The 10177-nt window shown below is 36.4% G+C and overlaps 1 long non-coding RNA gene across 1 annotated transcript; it reads right to left on the bottom strand.

Moving 5' to 3' along the window:
• Nucleotides 1–382: 382 nt before the first annotated feature.
• On the bottom strand, nucleotides 383–6369 carry LOC116474670 (uncharacterized). Its single transcript, XR_004249732.1, has 4 exons — nucleotides 6294–6369; nucleotides 5624–5802; nucleotides 3332–3443; nucleotides 383–589 (listed from the first exon to the last, which is right to left on the bottom strand). It is a non-coding gene; the product is annotated as an uncharacterized LOC116474670 (long non-coding RNA).
• Between the last annotated feature and the right edge of the window lie 3808 nt (nucleotides 6370–10177).

Below are 10177 nucleotides of genomic sequence, written 5' to 3'. Positions count from 1 at the left end.
GTGATTGAGTCCATTCAGTGCCCCTTAAATTAGGAAAGATTTTTCACTACTTTGCAGGGCCTTCACATCATGTTAAGGTGAAGAAAACCTATCACTCTGTTCCTATATGTCAACTAGCATTTATCATGAGTGATAGCAACAAGATCCTGTGCTCACATTTCTTCTTGTAATTGTGTGTGTGTGTGTGTGTGTGTGTGGTGTTGTGGAGGTAACAAAAACCAAAAAAGCCCACTTTCTCACTGTGTCCTCACTCTGCCAGTCCCTAGTTTGTATGACTTCACTCTCTGGCCTGTATTTCTAAAATTAATGAGTTACCATGAGCAGTGGTTCTCAAATCTAGCTGATGACTACAGATATTTAAGAATTGAGAGAATCACTGCTCCCTATTAAAATCTAAAAATTTACTTTATTTTGTTTCTATGATTTCCTTCTCTTACCACGAATGAAAAATACATTATGTAAGACAATAGTTATGGATAAGTAGCCATTGACCTTTCACAGTATTTTTTAGGAAAATATAAAATTGATGCTGTAAGAAAAAAATCTTCATTTTGATTTTTTCCATCATCAATGCCAGTTATGTCACTTCCTTAAGTTAGAGAAAACAAGAAGTGAGTTAAGGCAGTTAATCATGTGTCCTCTTTAAGGTAATGAAATCACCTTTACTATTTAAAAATAATCAGTGCATGCTTTAGAGTAAGCTTTCCACAGTTTAGGCAGTAAGAGAGCGAGAGAGGAAGAATCGAGCCTATTTTTCTTGACTCAGTTGGTTTGTCACTGTAAAACTTAGCTGACGAATGTTCACTGAGTACTCCTGCACACTCAATAGCACACATATTATTCTTACTCAATATGTGGGGAGAAAACATACCCTTCCAACTATGATTTTTAAATTGTTATTTTCTTAAAATAATGCTTTTTCAGTCACCTTGGAAATATGTGCAAATGCAAATCTAAATCCCATATGCAGTAATGATTTGGTTGAAACAAATACTATTCCCTCGAGCTATGTTGGTTTGAGGGGGAAAATATGACTCTTGTAGTGGGAAGATTGCAATGGCTCTGCTCCTAAGGGGGAAAAAAGCCATACAGATAAGATGTTCTTATTTATAACATGTAACAAGATATGTTGCTAGACACAAGCATCTTTCTGATGACTTATCCTGCTGATCAGAGTACCAATGAGTTTATTTTCATAATTACAACAGATGGAAAACAATAAAATTATACTTTAGGCTAATGTACTCTCACCCTTATTATCCTTTTTTTTTTTTTTTTGGTATGTGTGTCTCCCCTGAAGCTATTTTATAACAATATAAAACTTGCAGAAATATGGCACCGCAAAAGCCTGACCAGATTTCCTAATTATCTGTCATGACTCAAGAGTGCAGTAAGAAATTAACTCTCCGGGGAGAGAAAAAACTTGATGGAACTCAAAATAATAGAAAGAATCCTATGATGTCTCTCCTCAACAAGTTGAGAAAGAAATCTGTCCATTTTTGGTGGGTTTACTAACTTGCTTTCCTTTTTTTAAAAAAAAAAAATGTAGTTTTATGTCAGCTACAAAGAGTTGTGTTAATCAGATCCCTTAACACATGACATGCTGTCACGCAAAGATTTACTCTTGTTTAATTAATTAAATTTTATTTATTTCATCCTCAATTCTATTCCATTCCTGTCTTCTCATCACAAGCTATTAATTCTGGAATAGAATGAATGAGATGTATGTATTTGGAATACATATGTATAATGTATATATCATATATATTTAACACATCTACTTCCTTAATCTCCATATTTCCCACCCTCCTATGTACTTATGTGTGTTCATGTGAACAAATAATTCTGGCCAGTGGGGTATAGACAGAAGTGATATACACCTGGAACAAGAAACTTTCCATGGGCTGTTTTTTTTTTTTTTTTTCTCTCTCTCTCTCTCTTTCATCATCCTTTGGATGGATAACAACACATAGTGTTGCTATAGAAACCACCCATTACAATTCTCAAACTACCAGAGTATTTTTTTTTTAATTGGAAATGAAAAAATTCCTGTCAGGTAACCTGGAGAGGGGAGAATTTGAGGCTTATGTATGATGTTCAATCAGTAATATATAGTACAACTTGCTATTCTTGGAAACTAAATATGAGCCATGTTAAAACAGGAACTTAAAATTACTAAATCTTAAAGTCCGGGCATGGTGGCTCATGCCTGTAATCCCAGCACTTTGGGAGGCCGAGGCGGGCAGATCACTTGAAATCAGGAGTTTGAAACCCACCTGGCCAACATGGTGAAACCCCGTCTCCACTAAAAGTACAAAAATTAGCCATGGAGGATAATGCATGCCTGTAAGCCCAGCTACTTGGGAGGCTGAGGCAAGAGAATCGCTTGAACCCAGAAAGCGGAGGTTACAGTGAGCGAGATCGTGCCACTGCATTCCAGCCTGAGTGACACAGTGAGACTTTGTCTAAAATAAATAAAATAAAATAAAATAAATACTAAATCTTTCTTTGTAATAAGAACCTTAACTAATTCATACGGGGTTTTTATTTAGAAAGTCCTAGATTCAAATCATAGCTCCATTGCTTTCTACCTATGTGACCATGGAATATGTAAGCAATCTTTCTAAGCTTCAATTTCCTCATAGAAAATTCTTTTTATTTTTTTTTCTGAGAATTGAAAGAGACTGTATACAAAGTTCTTAGCAACTCAAATTATACTAGTTGCCATTGTTGTTACTTTTATTCTCTACAGCATCAGTTCAACTTCTTTTACAAGAAGGTGTCAAAGGCATTGGAACTGGATAAGGTTCGACCTGCTGGGTTACATTCCCAGGACGCTAGGCATTCTTGATCACAAGATGTTTATGGTTGAGGGAAAAAGACATTCTTAGTTCTTGATAGAAAAAGACATTCTTAGTTTGAAAGCAGGTTTCACTTTAAAGATAATAGTACACACATAAGTTCTTGCTGAAATTAATAATTACACAAAAGAATAATAATACTAATAGTCTGTCACAAGCTGATCACAAGCCTTTATGATAAAGTATACTATGCTTAGCCCTAATACACTATGTAATCAGCAAGCATTAAGTTTGAGGTAGGGGAGTTCCTCCTCTTGCTTTCTGAAGACACTCTACCCAGTAGTTTCTAATAAACTATTTTAACTTTAAAAAAAAAAAAAAAAGAAAATGTCAAAACCTTCATCAGCCTGGGTCCTGGAATGACTGTGTAGATCCATTCTCTCAACACATACCAATGACTATACTCTCACATGAATAAAGGACTTTTCGTTTATTAACTCACTGAAATGTTAAAGTTTATCTGTACTTACCTCACTGTTTATTTCACTATAGGGAATCATGAGGTTTACATCGTCTACGTTGCTGACTTTGTCAACTAATTTTTGTCTATTGTCATTCAGTTAGAATGCCTGGAAAGCCAGTCTGTAAGAGAGACAACAGAAAGCCAGCTGAAGTTTTCTCTTAATCTGGCTCATTGTCACAGTGTTGGAAGCTGGATTTTGTGAGAATCTTAGGTGTTCTATTATCATTCAACCGTCAATTGCACAGAGCACTGAGTCTGCGTTAGTAGCTTAAGGCAAACTGCTTTAACCAAAATAAATTGTATTAATATGGCAACATCATTTGCCTTGAATACTTTAACAAGTCAGTAGGTAAGAACATTTGAAAAGAACCCATTCAAAAGATCAAGTGACACCTTATTTCTTGAAAAAAAAAACAAAACAAAACAAAGACAGGCTCTTTGCCAAACTAAATTACAGAAATGTATGTTAGGGAACATGTCACTACCCTACATCTACTTATTGTGCAGGAGGACCCCAGATATTTAGATGGCTTTGGAATTCTCAGAAATATTGGACATGGTAATACTAGAGTTTTCCATGTGTTGGAGCTGATAGTGTGTTTTCAATTAGTTTTTAATGGATTTTAATTTTTAGGACAGTTTAAGGCTTACAGAAATATTGAGGGTAAAGTACAAAGAATTTCCATAGACCCCATCTCCCCCATACCCTCACTTTTCCCTATTGTTCCCATCTTGCATTAGTGTGGTATATTTGTTACAACCGAGGAAATTATATCGACATATTATTATTAACTAAACTCCATGCTGGCATTGGGGTTTATTCTTTGTGTAGTAGTACAATTCCGTGGGTCTTGCCAAATGCAAAATATCCTGTATCCACCATTATAGCATCATACAGAACAGTTTCATTGCCCTAAAAACAGCCTGTGCCCCAGGTATTTCCCTCTTCTCCCCCATAACCCTGGCAAACACCGATCTTTTTACTATCTGTACAGCTTTGTCTTTTCTGGAATGTTATATGCCTGGAATCATACAGCATTTAGCCTTTCCGCATTGGCTTCTTAAACTTAGTAATATGCAATTAAGGTTCCTCTGTATCTTTTTGTGGTTTGATAGCTCATTTCTTCTTATCTCTGAATGATATTCCATTGTATGGATGTACCAGAGTTTGTTTATCCATTCACCTATTCACCTGTTGAAGGATATCTTGATTGCTTTCAAATTTTGGCAATTATAAATAAAGCTGCTATAAACATTTATGTGTAGGCATTTCTATGGACATAACATTTTCAATTCATTTAGGTAAATACCTATGAGCACAATTGCTGGGTTGTATAGTAAAACTATGTTTAGCTTTGTAAGCAGCTGTCAGATTGTTTTTGACAGTGGCTTCATATTTGGCTTTCCCCCTAGCTGCGAATGACAGTTCCTGTGGCTCCACATCCTCACCCACATTTGATGTTGTCAGTGTTTTGATTTTTTTTGCCATTCTAGTAAGTGTAGTGGTATCTCATTGTGGTTTTAATTTGCAATCTCTAACGAATGTACAGTGTTGAGCACCTTTTCATGTATGTATTTAACATTTGTCTATCTTCTTTGGTGAGTTGTCTGTTTAGATTTTTTGCCCATGTCTAATTGGGTTGTTTTCCTATTGCTCAGTTATAAGAGCTGGTTGTATATTTTGGAAACAAGTCCTTTATCAGATACATGTTATTCAAGTATTGTCTTTCTCTCCCAGCCTGCAGCTTTTCTTTTCTTTCTCTTAACAATGTCTTTCAGAAACAGATGTTTTTAATTTCAATAAAGTCCAACTTCATTTTCTCTTTCATGAAGCATGCTTTTGCTATTGCATCTAAAAAGTCATTTCCAAATCTGAGGTCCCCTAGATATTCTCCTACGTTATCTTTTGGTACTTATTTTTAATCTAAAAATATTTTATAATCATTATACCATTGGGGAAAGTAGAGTCATGAGTTTATGATTTACATCACTGATTTTATGTAATTTTGATTGGTGCACCACATTTCTGATATGTACAGTATTTCCCTACTCTGAGAAGTCGTGATATATTTGTTGGAACTGGGTGCATACTTTTTTATACAGATTAAATCTGTCCATTTTTTCTGAGTCCTTCAGGGAATCTCCTGAGAGTAGGCAGCACACTTTTATTCTTGGGAAGAGAGGAAAGCGTACCTGCTATGGAGCCATGACATTGGTCACTTTATACCTCCAAAGTCATGCCCATTATCATATCTGATTTACTGAAAGGTTCCCGTTATAAGAGGGGAACATACTCTACCTGATTCAGTGATTGGCAACTGCAGTGAATGAACTGCTGACGTCTTCCCCAAGGAAGAGCTCAAACATCATCGATTAGCAGAGATGGCGGAAAGAAGGTCCACCTTCTCTACGATACATCTGAGAGAGGAAGGAGACCAAGCTACACAGGTGCTCACCCTTGCTAGTTATAATGTGCATCTTTGAAGAGAAGGAGGCAGGTACTAGCAATGGAAAAACTATACCTGGGAAGTCTATGTTTATCTTTGAAAATGTGGTTGTATAATAAAGCACAGTAAGCTTAGTTTTTTCAATGTAACACTCTAAAAAGCTACTCATTCATTTTGAAGTTGCTGCCATTACTCAAGATATTCTTAGAACTATTGTTTGGAATTAGACTTTTTAAGGTGTTTACAAGAGGTACAAGAAAAATAATTCAACTTGCTTTTAAATCATGCCTCCAAATAACAACTATTGAAAGAATAAATTAATAAACTTAATTTTAAAAACTAAATCAATAAGGTATTGACTTTTTCAGCAGTAAAATAAAATAAAAAATCAAGATATAATTATATGATAGAATTAATGTTTAGAAAATTAAGGTACTGCAAAGATCTACAAGAAACTACATGTTTTTTGAACACTTATTTTCCATTAAATGGAGTAATAATGCAGTTTTCTTCCTTGTTTACCATATCTCATACTGTATTCACTTATTTTTGTTTCCTTTTCCACCCATACTGACACTTTTTCACCTCACCAGTAACTACAGTATTGGCTAAACTTCCAGGACCTTATTCCTCCCTTAAATAATTACAAAGAATGTAACATTCTGTGAGGTTACTTACTCCCATTACAACACTAAACTACTCTCCCAATGGAGTCAGTGCTATTAGAACTCATTTCCTTGAAGTCTATTTCGCTTTTACTTTTTCAGCCAACTCACTCTCCCTCCCTAATTTGGATTATAAACTCAGGGGAAGGGACTGTGTCTTACCCTATATCAACTAGGTGTTCAATGAATATTATTAATTATTATTAAAATCCATAATGATGCCAGGCTTGGCCTAATCAATTTTAATTCAGCTTAATCTCTTTCAATTAAGTTTAATTTAGGAGGTGCTGCCCTGATATTTTTCTTTTACCTAGATTTCTAATTTACTTCTGCAATAGGCTCCTCCTTTCATCTTTTTTTTCTTGCCTCATAAATTTCTTCTACAGGCAAAATGTTTTCTTTATGCCATTGCTAAGGTGCATTTTACCTGACAGATGCTTTTAAAAGAGATTGCTTTCCTTGACTATTCTAAAGCATTATGCACAGCTTTTTGTATTAAACCTAATTTTTCTCCCAGTGAATTGAAAAAAGCTGACTGAAACAAACTCACCTCTAGGCAGTTACGGTTCATATTAGCAAGTGGGAAGGGTACCTGATGAGCAGTTTCTGTGCTTTGGAGAAAGTGCTCCTGTAGCCGTGTGGAAGATGGATTAAGCTGAGTAAGAATAGAGACAAGATCTATTCGGAGGCTACTGAAATTATCCATGTTAGTGTAGCAAGAGATTGTCCAAAGCTCTGACAGCAATGATAGAGAGCTTTCAGTATATACTTTGAGAAAGGTGACCAAAGAGAACTTGCTGATGACAGGGAGATGTGAGAAGCGGATCTGAGCAGCGGGTGATACAGGAGGAGAAGCAGGGGCAATGGCATGTGTTCTGGGTACTGCTAGTTTAATAAATAAAGACTTGGAAGTGTCCGGGCCTGGTGGCTCATGCCTGTAATCCCAGCACTTTGGGAGGCCAAGGTGAGAGGATCACTTGAGGCCAGGAGTTCGAGAGCAGCCTGGCCAACATGGCAAAACCTCGTCTCTACTAAAAATACAAAAATTAGTGGGGCATGGTGGCCCCAGCTACTGGGGAGGCTGAGGCAGGGGAGTCGCTTGAAGCCAGAAGGCGGAGGTGGCAGTGAGCTGAGATCGCGTCTCTGCACTCTAGCCTGGGCAGCAGAGTGAGGCCCTATTTCAAAGACTTGGAAGAGGTGAGGATCACCTTTCCTTAGGAAAGAATAGTACCCTCTAAAGGGAATGGCTGGGTAAAATATTGAAGATGGCTGAGGCTGGAAGTATAGAAAATGCCAATATTTATGGAGATAAAGAAATACAAATTCAAGAAGTATACCAAGTAGCAGTGAACAGAAAAATAAGACAATGAGGAAAACATCTGGTTATGTAAGCCATCTGGTATTTTATCATCAGAGGCTCTGGAAAGGGAGAATTGCACATGATTCTGAGCCTCTAGGGTTTCCTCTCAAGAGAGGAAATTCACTTAAAAGGCACTATTAACAGGGCTGATGTGTGGCTAGGGGGCTGCAGCTAGCAGGTAGGCTCTGGTACCTCTCTACAGTAGTTTGAGGTTAGCATCCATTCTGATATGTCAGCCTGTGCAGTGTTACATATTTATAATATCACTGGACTGTAACAGTAGCTATCTCTTTTTCCTTTCAACTGTACTTCCCATCTAACCTGTTGCTCTAAGAAGATAGTTTCCTGCCTCTCGTTCTTATATAAGACCATCTCTAAAATGTTTTTGATGGTGGCATGATGCAGCTGAATGAGGAATCATGCACACACTTGGAGCTCAGTCCTAAGTATGACACTCATTAGCTTTCTGAACTTGGGTAAGTTATTAAAACTTTCTGAATTTCAATTATTGGCATAAAAATGGAAAAAAAACAAGAAAAATCCAAAAAGTTTTAGATATTAAATGAGATGACACATATGACACTACACATCATATAACCAATAAGATAGAGGCGCGAGTAAATGTTGATTTTTCTTTTTCTCTGGCAAGTCAGTTCTATCTCTCCTTTCCAGGAAGTTTTTGTACCCTGGTATTCCTGAAATCCTAAAATTAGGTCCTCTTTACTGCTAGTCCCTCTTAGGATGATGATCAATGCCACCTTTTCAGAGAAGTCTTAGAAAGAATCAACTCTTCAAAGAGGAACACAGAGTTAACACCTATATGAAAAGATGGCACTATTCATCATTCTTTTACCCATTCTTATAAAGTTTTTTGCCTATATTTTCTTAAGCAATCTGAGTAACACTGTGTCTTTCATTGTTCACTCTTTCATCCATTTCAGCTGTTATCTTTTTACTCTTTAGCCAAATATACAGTGATGGCTCAACTGATGAAGTGGTGAAATAAACATCTGCTCACACACATCCTGTTGAAATGCAGACTAGAGCCTTAAGCATTTTTAGCTGACAAGTTATCTGTACATATGCAGCATTTTACACTTACCAAGAAGAATTCTATGTGCTAAACACATGCAAAAACGTAATTGCCAGCCCCATAAAAGTAAAAGATTTTCCTTTACCTTCTGTAATTTCCATGATGGTTATAAAGGTTTTCAGTCTTCATGTGAGTGGTCAAAATTAAGTCACTTTGATTTATTTTGAATCAAACAAACAACAAAAGTTCGTGATTTCCAGAGCGAGGCATTTTCAATTAGAGATGAAGTGGATGAGAGATTTCACAAGAAAAAGTTTTGAAATATGAAACCCAACTAGGCTTTTCTTCAAAAGAGATAACATGAAGCAGAATACAGTAGTGAACCGGGCACTTAGGCTTGCATCTGGAGTCCTGGAGTTTCACACCTGACTCATGGCTAAAAAGCATGAATTAATGCAATTTATTCCACTATCAGTGTCTCTAAAATGAGAATATTGGACAGAAGAGCTCAGAAAAGAGGCAACCTACAAACACATGGAATATAAAAGGTCATCAACAAATGCTAGCTGCCTTCCCCTAATTCTAATCTTAACATGCCATGATTGTAGTGCTGTTATTCACGTATGGACATTCTGTTTTGCTTGACTCTACCACAATGTGTTTGAAGTAACAACTCCATAGTAAATGTAACAATTAACTCAATCACTCTCCTTCCTTACCTAAAGTCTTTCATAGTAAATGTGAAAGCCATGTTTTGGCAGTAAGAAAATAATTTATATGAAGCCAGGCCGTAGTATGAGAAAGCTTTATATATATATTGCATGCTCAGAATTAACACTGTAGATAGTCTAGTCAATAGTTTCCATAATAGTGCAACCATTAAACACTTCAGCTCAACTAATTATGTTAAACTAGAAAGCAAATGTGTGCAAAAACATGCTTATACATTCATTTACATTTACATTATGAGGACATATAATATACGGGCTTTTGACCAAGAAATACTCTGAACATGGCTGGCATGGGGCTTTGTGTATCACATAAACATCTATTGCATTAAAATGATTGATGTGAGTTGAAATCACAGAACCAGGTCCTAGCCCAACAGGCAATAGAAGGCTTGGGTTGATTAGCCTATTTCACATTTAAAGTTCAAAGAGAGATCGTGGGTGACCCAATCAAGGTTGATTGGTGGAGAAACCTGCAAGGCAGTCAACACAGGAAAGAAAAGAGAGAAAATTTAATAACAACTGAAAAGTAAAATCAAAGATAATGACTTGACCTGAGCTTACAGAGGCTGGGAGACTCAGAAATGATGTTTTTCACTTCATCCATAACACACACTGCT

The sequence above is a fragment of the Hylobates moloch genome, unplaced genomic scaffold (assembly GCF_009828535.3).
Source record: "Hylobates moloch isolate HMO894 unplaced genomic scaffold, HMol_V3 SCAFFOLD_2, whole genome shotgun sequence".
NCBI classification, from domain to species: Eukaryota; Metazoa; Chordata; class Mammalia; order Primates; family Hylobatidae; genus Hylobates; species Hylobates moloch.
This window is presented reverse-complemented; position numbering and strand designations above follow the sequence as displayed.